At 40.8% G+C, this 24,868-nt stretch overlaps 1 protein-coding gene across 7 annotated transcripts in view; it reads left to right on the top strand.

Moving 5' to 3' along the window:
• Positions 1 to 24,868, top strand: part of sema4d (sema domain, immunoglobulin domain (Ig), transmembrane domain (TM) and short cytoplasmic domain, (semaphorin) 4D) — a 140,491-nt gene that overhangs the window by 60,509 nt on the left and 55,114 nt on the right. For 3 of the 7 annotated variants that reach the window (XM_047017267.1, XM_047017268.1, XM_047017270.1), the window contains one exon: positions 12,528 to 12,597. The exons of the other annotated variants lie outside the window; for them this stretch is intronic. The gene's annotated coding sequence lies outside the window, so the exon portion shown is untranslated. The remainder of the gene's footprint in view (positions 1 to 12,527; positions 12,598 to 24,868) is intronic. 7 annotated transcript variants of the gene reach the window in all.

Genomic DNA, 24,868 nt, shown 5'->3' with positions numbered 1-24,868 from the left:
TCTGGGGAATCACTGGGTGGGAGAGGATCCTCTGTTCTGGTAGTGAGTGGGCCCACTGTGCTAGGTACAACAGCATTGTCATTCGGTGCCTCTTCATCTCTGAGTGCCACCTTTTTGGATGTGAACCCAAAATGTGTGAATGATACACTCTGGTTAGCTTTCGCTTGTTAGCCATTGAATTCTCAACGTTTCTGTTTTGTGCACATGGCTATACGTGCACAGGACTGGCTAGCTCTGCTTGGCAATTTTTTTTTGAATAAATATTTTTTATTCTGAATACTGGACATGGTGAGCTCAAAAACATTTTAGTGACCATTAGTGGCAATATTTATTTATTTATTTTGAAAACATTTGAGACCCCCTTCAAATTTTGCTTTGAGGCTTTCAGGGGGGCTGATGGGTTAATCAGGGGGGGGGCGAGCCCCCCCGGACCCCCCCGTAGTTTGCACACTGGCCAAATCCCTTTTTTGCGTCCAGTTCATACGCAAATTCCTCCCATTCATTTCTATCAGTAGCGGAAGGGGGGGGGTCAAATTTTTTCTCTTTCTCAATTTCTCTTTGGTAATAAAACATTGATTGTATCCATGGTAGACAATTTTACTAAATACAGTTTTTCCTTAAAGTTGTGTGCAATCTCTTCGCAAATATATCAGATTCCTTCTTTGTAGGTGAGATTATTATTATGGCGCAGTGTTCCTGGGCTAGTTGTATGAACAAGGATTATCGTGATCATCAGGTGGTTTTAGTGTCTCATTCATTCCTGTTACTCCATCAAGCATGGGGATTAACTAAAAGACAATTTTACAAATATATTAACATTTTCAATTTGTTTACATGACGTAGAGACGTAGTAGACGTACAGTAGGATAAACGTTGAGTAAACTTTCGCAGTTTGAGCATCGCGCTGATTTCAGGAGAATGGCTGAGAAATTTGCTGTGGTGAACCCAAAATTTTTTTTAACCCTAATCCTGCTCGGAAAGCGCTTGCAGAGTTATATTCTGAATATCTGTCTCAGGCCGATGATGTGGTTGATGAATTTGTTACACTTCGTACTATGTACTGTGAGCCGAGCATGGAAAAACATGAGCTAAACACACACATCCTACCATTTCTCATTGACAACGACATGGTCCGTGCTTTCCCCATCCTTGCCATTCTTTATCACATTTAGGTACTTGACAATTCCGATAAGCAGTGCTAAAGCAGAGAGGACTTTCAGCCGTCTGAAGTTGATAAATAATGTGCTTGTATTTGACCTGTGTGTAGGCTATAAGTTTGCTGGTTTTGAGAGATGCACAATACATGTCAGTTCGGAAAAGAAAATGATTAGTCTAGTGGAATTTTTGTTCAATTGTAGTATGCCTGTAGGTGGTCAACTGCAGTGCCTATGTTTGTTTATTATTAGTTGTCACTGTTAGGATGACTATAGGCTATTGTCTTCAACTTCATTTTGGGGGGCTTATGACTTCTTATTGTTGAATTTGAAGATAGTGTATTTGGTAAATGGACAGATCATTAAACCCATGTTATGCATGGATTTGTGTAGGCCTACTGTGTGTGAAAGAATCTAATGAATGCTGAATGCACGGCTAGTGGCAGGGGCGGTCTTTCCTACAGGCGGTATAGGCGGTCGCCTAGGGCGCAAAATATGCGGCCAGCAAAAAAAACAAAAAAAGTTTTTATTTTTTTGTTGCTGGGCAGTTTTTTTTGCGCCCCCTTCTTTATCTCCAACCAATATTTTGACATTCAAAAAATAAATCTAACATTAGGATAAAATGAGCCAGGTATACGTCCCCTTAAAAAAGCAAGCTTGGTGTTATCAGAACATGCTAGCACAGTGATGCGTTTGGTTAGAGTGTGTGTGTTCAAGAACTTTGAAGAACGAAATAATGAAGAGGCAAAAGCTATCCAGGGGGAAATTTAAGAAGAAAAGAAAGGAAGAATAAGAGAAATGTGCAAAGGCGAAAGGTAAATCCTTTTACCCGGGCACTTTAGTGGAGTTAAGAAGAAAAGATGTACCTTATCATTGAACGTTTTTCTACTCCCTGTCACATAGTTCTTTAAGGATTTAACAGTAGCCTATATCAAAAATGATATGTCCATTTATTCTACGTTATACAAAAAAAAACGAGTGAAGCTCGCCTAGAGCGCCAAATGTGCTAGGACCGCCCCTGGCTAGTGGCCTAGGCTTACATTTTGTTCGCACATTAGAGGCTATGATGACTGAACACATTTATTATATAGGCTAATATGTGCTGTTCACAATAGAGGTTGCCATTGGTTACTGTTTATTGTTATATTTTATTACACTGCAACAGTGTTAATTTCGTTGACAAAAACTATGACGAAAATTTTTCGTTAACTAGGTTTTTCTCATGACTAAGACGTGACTATCGTATTCCGTGCCGTATGAAATACTACACAATTGCTTAGAGGTAAATCATTCGCTTTACTTTTAGAATACAGTAGCCATCGATTACAACTCGTATTAAGGCCACAACCCCGGAACCCAAACTTCCCATGTCCAACGTGATTGGCTGTCAGAACATCACGCCATATACTACAGTGACGAAAACAGATCTTTGAAAATAAAAACTATGACTAAATATATTATAACTTTCCTTAACGAGACGAGACGAAAATGTTGGTGGTTGACGAAGTCACAATAATTTTTTTTTCTCCAATAATTTTATAGTTAGATAGATTCCTTCTCTCTGTTTCTTAGGCGCACTCTCATCTCTACTGCTGTCAGTGGCCGATTCTCGTCTCTCGGCCAAGTTTCGCTCGAGTTAGAGGCGTGTTCGGGCGAGTGTTATCAACCCATGCAATTGGCAAGATATGTCGCGTTGCTATAAAGTACACAGGCAGCATGGCTAATTTAGGTAGTCACCTGAAGAGGCTACATGGTACTTGTGTGGAGACGTCTGCCTCCCCCTCGGATTCAGCTATGGCTACAGTTAGCGGCTAGCTCCACCGGTACCCCTAGCAAGAATAGGAATTCTATATTCTCCGAGAAACAAATCCCTGTTGTATACTACAAAGTAATACGAGAGATAGCTGAGTCATTGAGAAAAACCTTAAAGTAGGACATGAGTTCAATTTAGTGTGTGGTGTTAAATGAGTGTTTACAGCAGCTTGACTGACAGTAATTGTTGACCCTTTTTTACATTCAGAGAACACATACAACAGGAAAGAAGGACTGGTTTAAGGCAAGGTCCAGGCCTGATGTTATTTTATCTTTTGTCAGAGACTTTGTTTAATATGTGAAGTAAAACGTTCACTTGTTTAGTTAATTGATGATTTGCTGTCTGACAAAGAAATACATCATTATGTACCATATTAAATTGCATAGCATTATATTATTTTGCATCGCATCTCATTGAATCACATCTTGTCAAATCGCACTGCATCGCAATAGGGGTGAATCGTATCATATCGCATTAGTAGTTGCTTTTATGCGTCTTTAATGTATCGGATCGTTGGCAGTGCATCGAGATGTGTATTGCAGCGTCCTCAGTGATGGAGATGCACATCACTACTGAGAAAGGGAAAAAAGGAGTTTAATATGGCTATTAAATTTGACTAAAACTAGACTAAAACTGAGAAGGATTAAAATGACTAAATGTGACTAAAACTAATAAGCATTTTCGTCTAAAGACTAAATCAAAAATAGTTGCCAAAATTAACACTGCACTGCAAAATATTAATCACAGGGGGGCCCCCAATCAGTTTCCATCCCCCCTGAGACACAACCCTTGCAGAAACCCAACAGAAAATGAGTCGATCATTCGCAGAACGTCATCAACTCTTTATCAATTATGCGTCATCATCCAGAGTCGGATTTACTGCATATAGTAGGTGGTAAATATTGAGATGATAGTTCCGAGTTATACAGAGTAAAATTATAATAATTTAAAAAAAGAATCTCCATAATTTATCCCCATGATTGCGCACTCAGGATATCTGCCAGCCCGCCCTTCCATAGCTGGCAAGAACCAGGCCTGTATACAGCCTATATATATATATATATATATATATATTGCCTGTGTGATCTTTTTTCTTATTTTTATTTACAAGAATGCTGCCTGGTGTTGGTGGCAAATAATAATTGCTGTTTGTTATTTGAAAGTGTTTGAGGTGAAAATTCCCCCACAAAAAAGTATAACAAATTATAATATTTATTTCCAAGGCACCTTTCTCTGCACTCAAGGACAGCGTACAGAGGTACAGAAAACATTAAAAGCAGCAGAAAAAGAAAGAATACAAAATTAAAAACAACAGAAGGAAGCACTGCAATTGACATTAAGTGGAATAAGCAGTTTTAATCAGATGTGTTTTGAGTTGTGATTTGAAATGGGGAAATCAATCGATATTTCTAATTTGGGGTGGTAATGAGTTCCAGAGACGCACAATGCTCTACTCCCCATGGTGGTGAGACGGGCAGAGGGGACAGACAGGTGTATGGAGAAAGAGGATCTGAGGGAGCGTGAGGGAGTGGGACCCTGGAGGAGGTTGTGGATGGCCTTGAATGTAAACAGGAGGATCTGTCCCTCCGTTCTGTCATACCATAATCAGCCTTCCCCTTTCTCAAGCCCTCTCCTCAGTTTCTCTCTTTTACCCTCTCTATCCCCTCCCCCAGCCTGGCCCCCAGGCTTGCTAACAGGCCTGCCAGAGTTTTGGGATGTTAATAGATGGACTGTAAGCAGGTCTGGACTGGGACTTTGAAGCGCAGACCGGCCCAAGGCCGTGTATTGTTATTATTATTATTATTATATATATTTTCATTATGCCACGGCCGTTTGACCGGCCGTTCGGGAAATCTCCCGATGGCCAGTCCGACCCTGACCGTAAGCGTGACAGGGCAGATCCGAATGTGGACCAGGGGTAGATGACTGTCTTTACCGGAAAGACCATGTAGCCAGGCATGAGTGGTGTTTCCCACGCTGTGTCCCTGTGTATTTATGTGTCTTATCATAAGACTCTAATGGGACGAGGGATGTCACGAGAACCGATACTTACGGTACCTTCCGATGCTAAAATAACCAAACACCGACGATGCCCATTTTTTTGAAGCACCGTAAGTACCGTGAGCGCCGATGCCAGATGTTAGCATCGGTGCTGCGCCTTCAGGAGTGTTCCAGTCGACGTTTACATTAAGAAAAACAAGATAACAACTGCTGCTTTAGCGATCTCCCCGCTTTGACTTGTTGACAAGAAAGGCAAAAAAAGTAGTTTGAGGCAGATGACCGTGGCGTTATAATTAATCCGCAGAAGCCATTATGCAAAAATGATACCGCAGTCTTCAGACCAAGGGGGAATACTTCCAATTTAGCTAAGCACCTGAAAGATCGTCATCTGGATTTGTTTAAAGAATTCAAGGCAAGTTCTGATTCAGTTCCAGAAGAGGCGCAGCACCGATGCTAACATCGGGCATCATACAAAATAAATCAATGTTCGTTGAAGTCGCGGCGAAATTCTGAATACATCCAAAGAATGCTCTTTTTCTGTTTGTTTAATCTGTCATACTAAAATACACGTTACATGATGTTTGAGATGGTGGGCACGTGTGTTACAATGGCTTATGTACATAGTTTAGGTTAGCTGTAGTTTTAACGTTAGCCCATAGCTTAGAAGGTAAACTCATGTCATGTTCATCTTGTTAGCTGAATGGCTTAATTGCACTTTATTATGTTGTGCTATGCTCTATTGCACATGTTTTTTATGTCTTTGTTAGACATTTTGCTATTTTTCAAATATTTTAAAGAAGTTCATGGTTCAAGTAGCCTACATGGAATCTTAGACAATCCTCTTTTTTACCATGGTATCGAAATTGGCATCGAGAATCGTGTTATTTTAATGGTATTGGCACCGACTACTGAATTTTTGGTATTGTGACACCCCTAAATGGGACCAGTATGAGACAGGTTGGTATGAGACCAAAGCTACATATTGAACTACATATTATAAAAGAGCATAATTCCCAATGTCCCTTGAGGGCATTGGTTCACTTATTTGCGAAGAAGGCCAGTCAATGAATTGTAGGACATCTTATGCACACTTGAACCCATTTGCCGGAACTTTCAAAATTGAATTAAAATCAGGTGTCAGGGTTTAGTTATCCTCTTGGTTGCCCTGTCAGTATGTTTACCATACATTTGTGAAGCACACTATTTATCTCAGCCCAATGGCCCTCATTCAGTGTCAGTTATCAATTCAGAAACTCAAACCTGTGACATCTCCACTTCCTCTCCGTCCATCGTGTCACAAGGGCATGGTCGTGTCCGGGGTGCCCATCAAACAGGCCTCAATTAAGACTTGTCGAAAGCTTGTGTCAATGTTTTTTTGTAGGAGTCAAGTGAAGGCAAATCAGACTTTTCCTTAGTATGTCAAGGATGATGTGACCTCTCAACTTTAGCCCATCAATCTGGTCCTTTGTCAACTTGTTATGCTGTCAGGACAGAGAAAGAGGAGGGCAGGGGGTTGTTTGTGGAGGGATGGAAGAGGGGCAGGATTACAGGGCCTCACTTTTCCTGGAGGCCACATATCTTTGTAGTGACTGTCTGATAAGACCAGAGATTCTCACCTCGACAAGAGATTCCCACCAACCGATATAATTCCTGACCTTGGTCTAAATATCCCAAATTGAAAGCCCAGTACACTTGAAAGCAATAGTAGTCTAATTCAGAGTTAATGCATTCATTTGAAATGTGTAAGAAATGTATAAATGTGATCAATTGAAGCAAAGTTATTTTAGAGTATTGCAGAACCTTTTTTGTCTGATTATAAAGCTGGGAATCTCAGTACGTGTGTGTCTGTCTGTGGCTCCGTTCTCTTGAGAACCAGGCGTTGTATGAAGTTGAGCACAAAGACCCACCCGTCTGCCACATCACTTAAGTATTTTATTCAAACATTAGTTATATATAATTGATCTTAACAGTAGTTAGGATACAGTTGCTCACCCCCCACCCCTTCCAAAGTTATTAATTCAGTGTTTGGGGTTATTTCAGTGACTTAAATTCAATCGTTAATTTCAATTATATTCTGTCCTCTGATTATGGATTAATTATCTTTGTTGCATTGCCTCAAGCTCCTCAAGATAGATTGAGCTGTGTTTGACAAAACCTACTGTCCTTGGTATTATTTGCAAACGAAAGATAAATGTACTCTACTTACACATTTGTGGTTCATGAGTTATGGTGATGTAATATTGATAGCCAGTACATATTTCTCTAATGCCAGGAATCTGTGTTTGTCTTTTTTTTTGTGCACAGTGCCCGTGATGCAGTTGCTAATTAAGATGCCAGTGAAACACACAAATACAGATCACATGGACTATAGATAGTGCAGAGTGCCCGTGATAAAAATGGTTTCACACACTTCCAGATTCCTGGAATTATAGATAGGGCGCAGTGCACGTGAATCAGCTGGTAATGACAGTTTTCCTCAGTGGCTATGATACCTGTATTTCTCAGATTACAATTGAAATGTCATAAAAAGACTACTTGTTCAACCTCCACATCATCTAGTCACTAATGCACATCATAAAAGCAATTTCTCATGTTTTTAAACAAGTGCAGTTCTGTTTATGTTGACATAAACGTTTGTATTTTTTCCTTTGTGCTATGCAATGCTGTAATATAGTCTTGTCATTTCTGTATTGCATTTGCATAAATAAGACACGACAAATGAAGCTTAGCGCAAGTTCAGTCAGGCAAGACCGATCCCTGCACTCGGGCATACTCGTTATCGTCAATACTTACCCCCCCCCGCTAAGAAAAGCCGAGACCTGATCCTGAGGTCACCAAACAGCCCTCAACGCCCTGGCTGCGCCTAGAAATTCTGTCCATATAAGTTATGAACAGAATTGTAGACAAAGGGCAGCTGGCTCTGCTGGCAATCCGGAACAAACTCTGGCACCGGTTGTACAGGGACCGAACAGCCCCGATCAGGGAATCCGGTACCCCGTACTCCCGGAGCACCCCCCACATGAGCCCCCGAGGGACACGGTCAAACGCCTTTTCCAAATCCACAAAATATGTGTAGACTGGTTGGGCGAACTCCCATGCACCCTCCAGGACCCTCTCTCATATATTTAATTTTATAATTTATTTTCCCACCCTAACTCATCCCTACATTTTTGCACTACATAAACAATGTCGGTGTCAAAATGTTTGTCTTGGTCATGGTTGCTTGTATCTGCGCGAACATTCCATTTGACGGTTTAGACAGCTTTAGCTTGTTAACTTCTGGGAGATACCAAGCTACCTAAAACGTCAAGACAGCTGTAGAAACACCACAGGCAAAGGCCAGGGTAGTAATATATAGCTAGCTATGTTTCCAGGCTGTGATATCGACACCCTGTATTTTTGTACGCCCTTCGACTGGTTGGCTCCTGCAATTTCCACACATCAGTAGTCTAGTAGTTAACTGATGTGTACTTACTGGTGTGGGGGTCAGGTCTGCATTTAGGAGCAAGACGGAGCACATGGCTTCTCCTGGTGAGGAACATTTTACATTTTGCCTGCTAGGATGTGCTCTTCTGCTGCAGATAATCCAGTTATCCAAAGCACAGGATGTGACCACCTGTGTTAGCCAGTTAGCTAATACTTAGTCAGCTTTGTTTTCTCTGTATTTGCGATGTTAAGCTAGTATTGTGGTGGGACTGATCACTTACTAGACTTTTTATTAGGGCTGTGAAATGATAAAAATGTTTAATCAAATTAATCACAGGTTTCTGAGGATTAATCATGATTAATTACATATTACCGATTTTCAGATTTCTTTTCATTAGTGTGCGTCTTCGATTTTGCGGTACCTTGATGCTCGAGTCACCCGTTGCCACTCGCAAAACTTTGGTGAACCCCTCGTCCTCATGAATATCAATGGGTCTACAGCTTTTTGCAATACATTTGGCAACTGTGCTAGTCACCTTGTCACAGGCAGTGAGGGCCCTACGGCCTACGCTGTTCAGTGAGGGTGGTTTGGCGCATTCTACTTGAACTCCCCTCGTCGACCAACGCATGCTTTGCGTTGAGGTGGTATAGGTTACTTTAGGCTGGTACTGCTTCGTTAAAACGATAACATTCAGTCATTCAGCATTCAGTCATTTAGCAGACGCTCTTATCTAGAGCGATAAAGTCTTCCCGCAGAGTGTGCATATTTTTTTGGTTTTATTGGATGTTCCATCTTAATTTTTTTGGAACACGAACTTCTCATCCAGAAGTTGCAGATTGGGTGGAAGTGTGTGTATTTCGTTAAATGCGTTAAACAAAAATAACAAATTCATCCTGTAATTTAATCATAATGCGTTAACGCGTTATTTTTCACAGCCCTACTTTTTATATTTGCCAGTTTTCCAGAAATACATTCCAATCTTATTTATGTTTTTTGGGGCATGTTTTCAGTTTGCAGAGGGTACTGTTAGAATTTTGAATTGTGATTCCAGCTAAGATACTGGCAGTGACAACGTTATAGGTTAGGACAATTTGTACAGATAATTGCCCTTTTTGTTTGTTGATGCAACTGTTTCAACTATGTGAGGCTGCCTATCACCATTCCCTCCATTTATTCTGCACTTCTATGGAGCTAAATCAGGGCCAAATCTTTTGTTAATTTGAAATATATATATATATATACATAGTTGAAAAACTAAAGCTTGAAATGGAAAATGTAAGTTGGTCTAAAACTTGAAAAATAAAACAATTAACAAAAAATAAGTGAAGCAATTTTTCTTTCAGTTTGAATTCAATTTAGATTAAATTCTGGAATTATTTAGAATAAATTATTAATTTACATTTTTCACTTTTATATTTGTTTTTTCAGTTCCACATTTCATGTTTTCAGATTCAAAACAAATTTTTGTTACGGCCTAAATTTTTTTTTTTTCGTTTTCAGACCTTTGGCCCCGATATTGCGTAGGGGGCGTGGCTTCAACTCAGAGGGGCATGGAATTATGAGTGACAGCTTAATGTTGCCTTCAGAAAATGGCGTTACTGCGAGAACAGAATGCTCTGAATGCTCCTCCCGAAATGGTTGGTGAAAGAGAGGTGCAGAACACATAGTTAAACATAGTCATACAACAGGGAAGTGTCAATTGAAGTGTCAATCAACACCAAAATCCAGTGTTCAACTTGGGTCAGCGTTGGTAAATGTCAGTTTAAGGGTAGCCACAGGACTGTGGACTGTGATCGGCGCAGCATCACAGGCAGGTGGATGAGGGAAGGGACTAGGAACTCACTGTTGTCCGTCAGGGAGACCGATGTCACTTGGCGACTAGATCCAGCTTTGGCAGACTGTCACAGATCGATGTCCACTGGCGACAATGTCCAACGTTGGCAGACCGACGACCAGGCAGATGCTGACAGCTCAGACCCCCCACACCACAGGGGATGTGGAGAGGGGGGACAGATAGAGGGGAGCAGGAATTAGAGAATGCAAGGAGAAACTAACAGTTAAGGCCAATGTATACTTCCGCGTTTTTACGGACACGCACCCAGGGAACGCCCCTCTCCGTCAAGGAACTCCCTCTCCGTGCCCTCTCCGAACCCCTCGGAGAGCTCTACGTGCACCTCCTGATTTTCCTGACTATCTGTCCGTCAGTCCGTCCTTTTACGGATACCCCTTGGCTGTGATTGGTCTGTATTAAGAATCCTTTGACCGCCATTGTTGTAAGTTTTTACAATTCATATTTCAGCTTAACAATACATGTAAATCAGCATCTGAATTAAAATGTAACGACAAATGGGCAGTGTAGTTGCTGAAAATGTGGTTATTTTATTGATTGGCTCATTTATAAATTTGCTCCGACTTTTCGATAACTTAACGAGCATCGCAGTGCAGCGCCATCTACCTTTCTGGCGGTGAATTGCTTTCAGCACGCAGAGCCGTTGGAGTAGTATAAAATCAACCAATACGACTCAGTGCGTGCGTCTGTCCGAAACGGAGTCGGAGAAGTATAAATTGGCCTTTACAGTAATATTAAGAAAGAGGTCCCCACTGGTAAAGTGTGGACTAGTGCAGCAATTTAACAGACCAAAAAGGGTATTTGATGTATCCCTAAACACTAAGGCAGAGCCAGCCCCCCTCGATTGGAACACGAAATCTGTTCCAGGGAAGAGAAACTCTAAAATACGAATAAGAATGTCCCGTCCCCCGTCGTCTCCAACTAGCAACAGAAACAATATACAGTAACAAGTTTACTTTATTTGTAAATTCAAGTTATATGATACCTATGGAAGCGTTCTTAAAGCTGATAGATTCATTGAAACCCACCAGTCGCCTTCTCAACCCCCTTCCTGACGAACTTCATGAAGATCTCCTCCCTGGTTTCGACATTCAAAGTTAGGTTGAAAACATTTTTGATTAGTCAGTTCTACGCCTGCTAAAGTGTGTGTGTAGATTTAATGCAAACCTGAAGTGTGTTTGTCTGTATATATATGTGTATATATATATCATATTTAACTTTTAAATTACAAATAAAGCATATATATGTCTGCATAGAGATAGGGTTGAAGTGGGTGTTCATGGCCATTTGTCCAGGACTGGTCTATAGTTGGTCCCTAATTGCATAGATTTTGTGTTCGAAGAATTCTAGAAAAATCATTGGGAGAGAGATCTATACTAACACTGTGTGTACTTAATGAGATTTGCATACTGGTTCTAATCAACTTAGAAAAGTATTCTGATCTGGACCTGATGAGGACTTGCTTGTACTCCAGAAGGCTGTCCTTCCAGGCCAGGCGGAAAACCTCCAATTTAGTGGTGCACCACTTACCTTCTAGTTTTTCTAGTGGACTGTGAGGACTGGATTTTGAGAGTGGGGGTTTCCTCTGAATACCATGGAGCCAATTTTTTATCCTTTCTTTTTCTAGGTTTGAGTGGGGCAAGAGAGTCTAGTGATAGCTGAAGAACCAAATTCAGATCCCTAGTTTTATCATTTAGTGATATATTTGGGACGGTAAGTGCATCAACGGATGCAAAAAACAGCTTGCCACGACAAGGATCCCAGAATCATCAAACAATCACTGTAATGATGAGCTTCTGGCGCTTCACAGGAGTTAATTAGGAATAGACTTGGTGGTACAGGTTGTGGGTGTAATGGCAAGTTTCTGCATGCTTGTAATGGCACATCATTGTATAGGCATTTTTCTTTTCTGCCAAGCTGACAATGGATCTAAAGTGGTTCCTCCATGTCTGCCCATCAGAATCAGAAAGGGATTTATTCGCCATGAAAGTTTGCACAGACAAGGAATTTGCTTTGGCAGGAAGGTGCATACAATAAACATATAGGAATCTTAAATTTAGATATATGGTCTAACTATAATAAGGATACATAAACTAGCAATACTAAGTGGAATACAATTAAAATAAAATACACAATAAAATAAAATATAAGTGCCATAAAATAAAATATAAGTTGCCAATTTACAGTATAAAAGGCCATCCTGATGGGCTTGACTGTTCTCAGCTTCACAGCTGTGCTAACGTAATGACTATTGTCTCTCCCTTCCTCCTCCCCTCCCTATAGCTTGAGGAGTTTGTAACATTCCCCAGAGGAAGAGCCTCTCATCTGGTAGAACGCCGTTGAGGAGCCACAGGTCAGAATTCTCCCTTCCTCTTTTCCCAGCCTCTTTGTTGCCATTAAGCCCACAGCAGATGCGTGCTTGCATGCTGGTACTTGCATGCTCCCCAGCTGAGCCCGCTTATCACCTTCTACATGAGACAGGGTGAAGTTACAAAACTTCTACCTTTGCTTTACTAACTAACTTGCACTAGTCTTACTACTTCAAAAGTGATTTTTTTTATTAAAACAATTATTTGATTCCCTTTTCTCCAGTGGGCTGAATATGACTGTGATCCCCCTCAATCCCTGTAATATGGTGCCCTTCATACACCCCCTTTAATGTAATGTGTGTTCCTGCTGAAAAAGTGCTGGTGTTGTATGACCTAACAACTGTTGATTCAGCAAGTGATTTTTTCTCTCTTCATTTTTTGTTGTTTTATTTATCAGAAAAAGATTAGTTGATTTTTTGGGATTAGAGCAGTAGGAGAAGGGGGACTGGCTCTGCACCAGTCTTTTACCCTCAGCCCTGTTGGCATGACTGATGATGGGGCACCTGCCCCTGGCAATCACCAGCAAAAGAACCAGCACCATAAGCACCACCAGAGAACCACAAGGCCTAAGGACAGCTCTTTTACAGCTCCTAAAATAGTTCTGGTTTACGCCCCAAGCCCTGAGCAACAGATCACATTTGCCTCAAGGAAGTAGAAAATACACCCTCCTAAAAGGTTTGTTGCCACTAGTGTGGTTACATCTCGTGTAGATACAGGGCTATTTAAACAGTTTTCCACATTATAGTCAGGCCTATTCATGACTATATGCAATGGCTGTTTCTCCTCTCTCTATTCTGACATTGAGAGTTTGTCAGTAGCACCATGTCCATCCCTTGGGAGGACAATGTAAACCATAGTGGCAGCATCTAAATCATTGTGAAAAGGCACAGGAGTAGCAGGGGCAGCTGATGTTAACCCTGTTTCTCTTTTTCATATCATTCGAATTTTGCAGTCACAGATGGAGGTAGTGAGTTTCTTTTTCATCGTTTTTGGTTTTTAAAAACACTGTCATTTCATTTGACTTTTTCACTACAAAAGTGTATCAATTGGTTGACAGGGAGCCATGTTCCAACACAACTGCAGGAGCCACTTCACTCACCATTTGTTTATAGTCTTTTTAAATATTCTGTCAGCCCATGTGACCTGGGAAGGGTGTGTTGTTTTGAAAAATCTCTCCATCCCAGACTAAATACACCCTTTGCTAGGGCTGACCCTTCATTCGCCTTTAATATGGTCTTTTCAGGTTAGCTTAGGGACCCTGAAAGTAATATATAGCACGGTAGCCATTGTTTTATGTTCAGTGTTCCTTTTATAAAACTTCACACCCTACACACACGTTCTTTTGCTTTCAAATAAATATTTTGGGGTGTTTTCTGTTTCAGTCTAACTAGTGCACGGTGCCAGTAATGCAGTCAGTTATTAAGATGCCAGTGAAACACACAAACACAGATTACTTAAACCACAGATAGTGCACAGTGCCTGTGATAAAATTGGTGGCTCACACACACAGATTCCTGGAATTATAGATAGGGCACAATTCCTGCGATTATGTTGATGACACACATTTCTGGAATTATAGATAGATGGTGCAGTGCCCGTAATGCAGCTGGTGATAGACAGTTCTTCTCAGTGGTTTTGGTATAGTTCTCAGATCACAATTGAAATAATCTGTCATCTTTGAAGCACTTGTTCATACTCCTCATCATTGATTGTAGTCACTTATGCACGTCATTAAAGCAATTTCTCATTATTTAAAACAAATTGCCAATGCTCTGGTACGTTCATGCAAATGATTATGTAGCCTAAGGGGTGTTTGCTATGTTTATATTAACGTTTGTATTATTTTCTTTTGTGCTATGTAATACTGAAAAATAGTCTTGCATTTTCTGTTTTGCATTCTCATAAATTTGACAACATTGTTCCTGTTGCTATATCCATGCCTTTGGAAACCAACCAAGGAGACTAAAGTGGTAGGAATAAAGGCCGATTTATACTTCTGGGTTTTACGCACACGCACACGGGGAACGCCCTCTCCGTCAAGAAACGCCCTCTGCGTGTCCTCGCAGAGCTTTGCGTGCGCCTCCTGATTTTCCTGACTATCCGTCTGTCCGTGCGTCTTTTTACGGATACCCCTTGGCTGTGATTGGTCCGTATTAAGAACCGCTTGCGTCAGGGGTGGGGGCGGGGTTGCCGTGACCAACAAGAGAACAGAATACTTTGACCGCCCTTGTTGTCAATTTTTACAATTCATATTTCAGCTAAACAGTACATGTAAATCAGCATCTGAATTAAAATGTAACAAGAAATGGGCAGTGTAGTTGCTGAAAATGTGCTTATTTTATTGATGAAACGGTTCATTTGTAAATTTGCTCCGACTTTTCAATAACCTAGCTAGCATTGCAGCGCCATCTACTGTTCTGGCTGTGAATTGCTTTCAGCACGCATCCTTATAGGTGCACAATCTGCAAAGCGTGCAAAAGATGGACTGACGGGAACTAGAGGAAGACTTGAGGAGCAGCACAGTTGGAGCATCAGAGGCTACAGAGCCATAAGAAAAGGCCCGTCGGAGTAGTATAAATTCAACCAGTCCGTCCGACTCCGTGCGTGCGTCTGTCTGTTAACGGAGACGCAGAAGTATAAATCGGCCTTAAAGCCCATTTGATGCGCGCTGGTGATTATTTACATTTAGTCATTTAGCAGACGCTCTTATCCAGAGCGACTTACAGTAAGTACAGGGACATTCTCCCCGAGGCAAGTAGGGTGAAGTGCCTTGTCCAAGGACACAACGTCATTTGGCTCGGCCGGGAATCGAACCAACAACCTTCTGATTAACAGCCCGACTCCGGAACCACTCAGGCATCTGACCCCTATAACCCCGGTGACCCGGTGATTATAATGGTGGTTGTTTAACTGCGTGCTCTTATGGGTCTTCCCTTTTGGCACTTGTTTAGTTTTTTTCACAATGTATGCTTCATGTTTTGGCTGCTTGCAATGTTTGGGGCTACCTCGTTGTTATGATCAGTGACCTATGCTCTTTTGTAAAGCTCTCTCTTGAAAGTCGCTTTGGATAAAAGCGTCTGCTAAATGCATAAATGTAAATGTATAATGTAGTAGTTGATTTGCTGCCAGATACTCATGACAACAGAAGCTAAAAGCACATCTAATTGGTTAAGGGGTTACTGGGCGTGAATAATGAATGTATCGTCATCAAAGTCAGCCATGCCACCATGTGGAAGAGACTAAAGGCACCAGACTTTCCTAACTAAACATTACTTTCTTAACTAAGACAAAAAAACAGATGTAATGTATTGAATGTATTGTTCTTATTTATTTGTTATATAATAATTGTGCATTCAAATCGAAAACAGAATGTAATCAAATTTACATACATATACATACACATTTAAATCAATAAAATGTAGCAGTAGAAACAAAATAGTGCATTGGTCAAACATACAATAGTAATCAAACAGTTACCAAACATTGTAAACATGTTTTAAAAAAAACATGTAATTCTTATTTATTTGTTAAATAATTGTGCATTCCAATCTAAAACAGAATGTAATCAAACTTCTTAAATTAAAATAAATAAAATGAAGCCGCAGAAACAAAACAGTGTATTGGTTGAACATACAATAGTAACAGTAACCAAACATTGTAAACATGTAAAAAAAAGAATCAAGTGCAAAGTCCTGCAAACAGGAATTCAAAATAAACATAGCAGCTGAACCTGAAAATAAACTAATACAAATTTGGTCAAACAACAACTTGGTCACACATACAAATAATAACAAAACATTGTAAACATGTTGTGCAGTGTCACACCACTCATGACCTGTGAATGCTCACTTAATCAGCAATAGCAAATTATTTCTCACAAAGACAAGCATTTCTGCTCTCTCTGGTGTAAGTCTACTTCTCTTTTCATCCATAATGTTGGAAACTGTGCTGAACACTCTCTCGCTTTCTACACTAGTGCAGGAGGCACAGAGGTATTTTGTGGAAGTGGCAGCAAGAAAAGGTCATCGGTATTTGTTGACTCCCCAGTACTGGTATGGGTTGTCTGAGGCAGGGATGGTTTTCTCTGTAAGATATCCATGCAGTTGGACTGCAGGGCTCGAGCTGCTTGCTGCACTGGGATCTTCACACTCATCCACAATTCTGTCAAACTCTTGCATAATAAAGCTGCTCTTACTTGGTGCTGCTGCTGCTTCCACCTTTTCTTATGGCTCTGTAGCCTCTGATGCTCCAACTGTGCTGCTCCTCAAGTCTTCCTCTAGTTCCCGTCAGTCCATCTTTTGCACGCTTTGCAGATTGTGCACCTGTAAAGTGTCTGAAACAGACATAAAACATAAATTAGGCTAAATATGACAAATTTGATGACACAAAAACTTGAGGCTGATTTAAGTAATATACAAATGAATATAAACCCCTCAAAAAAAGTTAGGAAACTCACAAACCTTTTTGGGCCTCTACCCACACGGTTAGCTGTGTTGCTCATTCCACGAATGCACGATCCTTACAAGTTGTACCTTGTCGTAAAGGTGACTAATCAGGCTTTCCAACTATATAAAATACCAATTGGTATTATTGAAGGGGAGGAATAATCGACCGAAATAACGTTTCCAAACTTTTTGAGGAGTTTATATTCATTTGTATGAATAAAGAATGTAGGCCTATATAATTTAAGTTCTACATGTTTTCATCTTCTACAGCGTCGAAACGTTTGTTGACAGCTTGAAGCAGAGTTTTTTTTCAGTGTTTTGATGCCAGTAGCTGGATTGCTTTTTTTAGCCAGGATGCGTTTGAGGACAGTGACAGCTGGAATGACGTCGGGGGTGGAGGCAGTCGATGAGCTACTTTCCTTGTTAGCTCTTCAAATGGTGCTAGAACAATGCTCGTATTTCTTAGCAAAGCCCACTGGTCAGTGTACTGGGCAGGTCATGGTCAGCAACGTAAGCACAGAGGACTCTGGGCCCTATCTTGCACCCAGCGCTATTGACTTTGTCAACGACGCAAGGATCATTCCTAGTTTTCACTCGACGCAAAGCGGACTTTTCCACAGGCGCACGTCGGTCAATTAGGGAATGACTTTGCACTCCCTGGGGCGGTTCAGCGAAAAAATGAGTCATGTTCCGGCGCAAACGTTCCCTGGTGCTATTTTGCAGTTTCAGAAAAAACAATTCCGCCACTGACCAGGATTAAATTGTCTTATTCGATCGTCAGGAAAATTAACGATCGATTTTCGATTAATCATTAAAAAAACTATATTCAAATTCACTATTTATAGGCTATATTAAAATGCAGTGATAACAGAAAAAACACAGCGTGTTTCCGCATTGAAATCTGTATTACAAGAAGAACAACTCTTTCTGTACTCCTAGCAGCGGAGCCAACTGCTAGAAGCCGGTGCTCAAACACAACTGATCGTTTTTTTTCCGGCAAATTAACAAAGCTTCATAAAAACCATTGCCCTCAACAATTCTTAAGGGTAGCATATCCATCTCGATGGACTTGTAGATCTGTTGGGTAATTGTCTCTGCTCGTTGTGCATTGCAGCTCCCCCGTGCTAACACCGGGAGCAGGATGCACCGCCACTAACCAGGGTCGGATGTACGTTCCTCAAGTTGTACATCATTTGAGTTGTGGAGTTGTATTTTATACTCAGCTTTGCAGTGTTGGCAGTGAACTGTGTCATTTTTAAGTCAAAAGTGTCTCAGGCTACACTTCGCCGTGACCTCTTCCATGTTTACTTTTGAAATGCATGGAAACTCGCCGGTAACTGAGTAGGCCTGTGGCGTTTTTTCCCAAACATTGTCTTTGTGTGGTAAAATGTTTAATTGCTGCCGCATAGCGAAATCCATTGCATTCCTTGAAGACTCACACTATGCAACAGAACACGCATTAGTTTATAGATGAAAACATTTCATCGACAAAATTCTTAATGATTAATTAATCGATCGTGTTACATTTCTTCAATGATCATAAAAAGATTTTCATGAGAAATCTCTATGTATGTGAACTTGATTTGTAACAATTGTGGCAATTTCCTACCACGCCTGTTTAACCGAAGCTAATTTGGGTGGGTTTCTTCTCCCATCTCCATCAGAATCAGAATTTGGTTTAATAGCCATGTATGTTACACAAATATGGAATTTACTGTGGCAGGAAGGTGCAAACAATAAACATATACGGGTCTTAAATTAAGTAAAAAAGTACAATAGTTAAACTAATTCTAAGAACTAAACAATTAAAAATATAACAATTAAAAACAAATATATATATATATATATATATAAAAATAGGAATACGAATTTGAATGAGCAGCATGAGTGGGCAATTTAGTGCAATGAGAAAACTGTTCTGCCTTTCCCATACAATGTCACTTTTCTATCTGTTACGGCCCTGACTAGAACGTCGATCTCCTCGGCTGTGAACCGCTCCTGGCGTGCGCCTGGCAAATCTGCCGTTATAATAGCAATCCGCCATGGAAACAGCGCTGCTCTTAAAGGGAATGTGAGATGACGCTCTGATTGGTTTATTGCACGTTACGCCCAAACCACACCCATTACTAATGTAGCTACTTCGGACCAACCCATTTTAGATTTGCGCCAGGCACAAAGTCATTTATCCCGCTGGCAAAATAGCAACCCCGCCGGAGTCCTGCCCACAAAGTTACTTGCACTTTGCGTTTTGATACTTGCGTTTCACATCGTTAAAATAGGGCCCTCTCTATCATAAAGTAAGTACTATACCGCCTTATTTTGACGTCTTGTTGCAGGCGTTTAGGTTGCATCTGGAGCTGGATGTCACGCAACCGTGAATACGCAAGTGGAGAATGTTTAAAATGTCCCACAATTTGTCTACCGATTGCAATGGCATTGCTCACACTCCGTTGTGACAGTAGTCCCACAGTGACTACAAGCTGCAATGTGTGACCAAAGCAGCCTAAGTTCCACACCCCCATGTTGTCCATGGCCTTTTTCATGTTACTTGCATTGTCCCTGAGTATGACATGCACTTTATTCAAAGGAATGCGACACTGGTCAAGCATCTCCTTAATTGCAGCTAAAATGGTATCGCTGACGTGTGAACCATGGAAGTTTTAGTACAGTTCGTGTCCAACCAGTGGACAGTTAAACTTAAAAGCGACATTGGACACACAGCAGAACTCCACATAGGTAGGGCTAGGTAGGGTATACACCCCTTAAAACCAAGTAAGATCGGGAGCTTACTTGAAACCTAGGGCTATGTGAATTAGTGATGGGAAGTTCGGTTCATTTTACTGATTCGGTTCTTTGAATCTCGTTCAGTAAAATGAAAAAATATTTTTTCGAGTCATTCGTTCATTTCAATGGGGGGGGGGGGTGCTATACGATACGTCCACTGCAAACACATATCATATTCTCATGTAGGTTAGTGCATGACATGTACCAGCAGATACTATTTAAAAGAAATTCCTGCATAAAAATAAAATAATGTATCATCACATTTTCTATAATTTGGTCATTTATTATCACTCTAGCATTTAATTATCACGGCAAATAATTACACTGCACTAAACTGTAAGTGTAAATGTAAAGTCAAAATAACAAAACCAGTCAGTATGATGACTTGAGCGAATATCATTCACGTCTTACTAAAACAGCGGCCACGCGAAAGGGAATAAGGAAACTGTTTCCACTACAAAAAAATACAATGCGGGTCACGTGAAAAAAAGGATCCAAAGACTCGTAGAAAGACCGAGTCGGGAAATGAACGAATCGTTCGTTTCCTCTAGCAACCAGTACAGAGCCTATGCAGGTCATGTGAAAAATTATCCAAAGTCTCGTACCCGAAGACCGAGTCGGGAATTGAACGAATCATTTTTGTTTACTTGGACGAGCCTATGCAACAGTCCCGATGCGCGGCCACGAGAAAATGAACGAATCACTCTTTGAGAGGACTCGTTACTCCTGAGTCCTTGTAAGGATTTGTTCAAAATGAACGTGGTATACACAGTCCTGTACATATATATTTGCAACCATTTTCCTAATTGAAACGTTTCTAAAAATCGCTAGTTTGGTAAGCTAATGTTACAATGCTGATTTGCACAACAGTCCCGCATTTCTCTGACTAGCATGTCTACAATTTTAAGTAAACTCCATTAGCAGCGAATTTCGTTTGATATCAGTGCATAACACTACTTGCTTTGGAGATATCGATACGTGCTAGATGACGTACCCGTAACCAAGTGGCGTCCCATCTCTTAGGGATATGTAGCCCTTACCTCTCAATTTCGAGGGCCAAGGGCTAGGGGTAAACTAAGGGCTAGGGGTAAGGGGGAGTATTGGGATTCAGCCTTAATCTCTTCTGAGATGTTCGCACACTTTTTTGTACTGTTCTGGCAGTGCGTTCTCTTAAAAATTCTTGCGGGATTTAAGAGAGTACCTTAGCTTTAAGTATTCCTGTAGGCGAAGGAAGCCCTCATCTTCAACAACTGACTTTCTGTGTTATTGCCAATTCTTTCAAGCTTTCCGTCGGAAACTTTTTGCGTTGTTGAAGTGCATCTGCCAAAGATGGTTGCTGGGCTGTGCTAATTTAATGGTTAGCCTATGCATACACCTCAAACTTGCTGATGTTATTGCTAATGTTAGCACACTCAAATATGTTTTAACTTAGGTGCAAGCTAAATTGAGATTTTACTGTGAAACATTATCTATGCATTTTCCAAGTAACTGAACTGACGCCAGCTAGCTGTTACTTTCTTACCTACTGTCTGACAAGATTTTGCCAATTGAAAAACGGCTTATACATTTTTTATTTTACATAAAACTATTTTGCGCTCAAATAAAGGCCCCAAAAATTCATTAATTTGTGAAATCCGTAACTAGCATCACATCAAACACGGGGGGGGGGGGGGGGCTTGAGCCTTGTTGCCCAGGGCACAGAAAATTGTTAATCCGGCACTGCATTTACTTTGCAGACATAGTAAACAGCCGACGAACTAGTTGGCGTGGCAAGCGTGAAATCTCCACACAGCCAACTCTTTGGCTCGCTCCATGTTGCTTAACGGTTAACTCAACTCTTCCAGCATGTGACACACGTACTGCTGACGAATGACGTAGAATGTGCTGCGCCGGTGAATAAAAAACGGCCCCTGGATCTGTAAATTTTTCCGATCCCAACTATTTTGTCAATATCGGGGCAGATATCCGATCTTAACATCGGATCGGTGCACCCCTACTTCAAATTGAAAACTGAGAGGATATTTTGAGTGAAGTTTCTCAATATGTGTTGTCAATATTGTGAATCAAAAGTCTAAACTTTTTAGTTACTTTTTAGTGAATTGGTTTAGTCTTGTCTATTGATCGATAGTGTTGGGATCATATATTCATGTTATATTTATGGGTTGTGCTTTGCCTTTGGCAAGGGCACAACCTTTGTTCTCTCATATATTTTTATTATTTTCCCACCCCTAAAAAAACTTGAATATTTGCACTACATAGCCAATGTCGGTGTACATTTTTTTGTCTTGGTCCCGTTTGCGTTGCTTTGTATTCGCGCGAACGTTAACGGTGGCTAACTAGCTAGCCACAGTCACTAACATCACGAACACACGTGTTACTACCTGTAGTTTAGCAGCTTGTTAACTTCTGGGAGATAGCAAGGCTAAATACCTAAAACTGCAAGACAGCTGCAGAAACGCTACAGGCAAAGGGGCCAGGGTGATAACTATTTAGCTACTCATTTAGCATTGTGATAAAAAACACAATTGTGAAATGTAATGTACAACATGATATATGCTGTTATTACTAAGCAAGTACATCTACTTTTGGAAACAGTAGTCTGCAATTTCACTGAAGCGTTAGCGCACTGCAACGTTGTACGCAAGACTCACTGGTAAGAAAAACAATTCCACCGCTGTTTAACAAACTTTAGGTAGCCAAACGGCGCGATCATTTTCGGCGCTCCCCTTACCCCCAGGGCCGGACTTAGGGTGGTGGGGGCCCCAGGGCTTGGTCAATTTTCGGGCCCAACCAACTATAGGCCTAACTACATGACTTTGAATAGAACAAAATGATACACAAGCCAGTCTTTTTGTCAAACATATTGTCAAATTATATTTACTGTTTGTCAACTGTACACAATGTTCTTACATTTACATTTACATTTAGTCATTTAGCAGACGCTCTTATCCAGAGCGATTTAAAGTAAGTACAGGGACATTCCCCCCGAGGCAAGTAGGGTGAAGTGCCTTGCCCAAGGACACAACGTCATTTGGCAGGGCGGGGAATCGATCCAGCAACCTTTCGATTACTAGCCTGACTCCCTCACCGCTCAGCCATCTGACTCCCTTCTTGTCTATGAATCTTGCTAGCATAACTTAGCTTTCTGGCTAATAGCTCAGTCCTCCGCTGCACGTAAACGGGCGGGGCCCCCTACAGGACCGGGCCCATGGGCTGTAGCCCAGTCAAGCCCAATGGTAAGTCCGGCCCTGTAAGTCCCAGATTAGTTTTTTAATTGGTGAAACTATCTGACTACTAACCTGAACTTCAATGCCACAGCCTAAACTTTGTCAATCTGTTCACGAAGGTTGTCTCTACAGGGATGTGAAAACAGTAGGGATTTATGTCTTACGAGTGCCTGTTTTAGAGTAGCTAGTAGCTACATTCTGAGTGTTACAAACTGCCCTTCCCTCTTTCTACCTAGTTAGCTTGCCATGGGCATTTCTCTCCCATCTGCAGCACTAAAAAGATATGGACAGATGACAGAAAATTGTGCCTTGTTTTCGCTCATTTAATCTGATCATCCTCATCTGTTTCCATATTGTTGAAACCTAGGGCTATATCTACGAATGTGTGGACTCAAATATACATAAAGAAACATTTTTTATTTCCGGTGCATTCAAAAAATTCCCTTTGTTTGTCTGGCAACAGCAGCAGTGAATGACTTTAGTGACAGGTGGGGGGAGTTGTAGGGCTTATTAGTTGTAGGCTACCTATTTTGCTTCCAACTTTTGTTTTCACAAGCCATTTGGAGCAGATAAACATCTCCAAACCTGCAGGGCTACAGTATATCCAGGGACCAGGATCAATGACCAGGATTGAGAGACGCTGACATAAAGAAAGTGTAAGAGAAGCTGACAAAGTTGCATGCGCTTTTCCCTACTTAAAACGTGGATAGCCGGTCACAGGTTAGACCAGGGATATTGTTACGGTCAAGTATCGCTTCCAGTAAACTTGTTATATTAGCCAGTTTTCCCAAAATAAATATGAAGCTTATTTATGTTTTTGGAGGCATATTTTCAGTTTGCAGATGGTACTGTTTGAATTGCGATTCCATCTGAGATACTGCCGGTGACAACATTGTTAGAATGAGCTTGATTCAAAGGGGGTTCTTTATTAATGAATGAATGCAATATGAGCAGGCTAAATGCATGAAAATATTATTATAAGGGAAAAACTTAGTGGCTGAAAAGCAGAACTGAAAATGAGTTTCAGGTTCATCACACCACAGAATAATGTGTTATTAACTTCCCCTGCAAATTTGAATGAAAAAAACACAGGCAAGCTTGATAAATTAAGCTTTGAAATCGTGAGAAAATCTGTCTTCTCTGCTTGATACTGGGGGGGTGTGTCGTCTGAAGGAGCTGAAGCTCTGCCCCCTCAAATTTATTGAATTTAGCAACAACAGCAACAACTAGCTAAATCAATTGCAGATATCAGTCCTACAGACCTACCTACAGTCTCTGAGTGTTTTATGTGTTAATTACTTTGTCTTTGCATCGTACCAGCTGAGTAACAGAATGCAGTTTATATAAACCATTTGTGATCTGACGTAGATAGGTGGCTGTGACGTAGATAGGTTGGGTTTTGTCCCGCCCTAACAAAACATGAGCTGAAAACAGGGGAGTAACTGTTCAAAGGCCTAACTCCACATTTCAGTGCATCAAAGTTTTAGAGCTTTGCACAGGCTTTCAGCAACTCATTTCACACGTATATAATGTACTGAGAAGCACATCATGGAATGTGCTTTACAGCACCATAAAGGGACGTTTAAGTTATAGAGGTAAGGACCATTTTTACACAAGATTGCCCAATTTCTTAGTTTTGATGCAACTTTTCAACGATGTGAGGCTGCTCAGCAACAAATGTTTTCTTTTTAATCTATGCAATCTTCATAAATAATAAGTATGCATTTTTATATAAAATATACAGAAATTTAAGTTGTAAAATTTCAGTAAAAAAAACAGACCCTTGTGCAACCGACGCA

Source organism: Hypomesus transpacificus, unplaced genomic scaffold (genome assembly GCF_021917145.1).
Source record: "Hypomesus transpacificus isolate Combined female unplaced genomic scaffold, fHypTra1 scaffold_51, whole genome shotgun sequence".
NCBI classification, from domain to species: Eukaryota; Metazoa; Chordata; class Actinopteri; order Osmeriformes; family Osmeridae; genus Hypomesus; species Hypomesus transpacificus.
The sequence above is the reverse complement of the archived record's forward strand: the minus strand, read 5'-3'. Positions and strand labels throughout refer to the sequence as shown.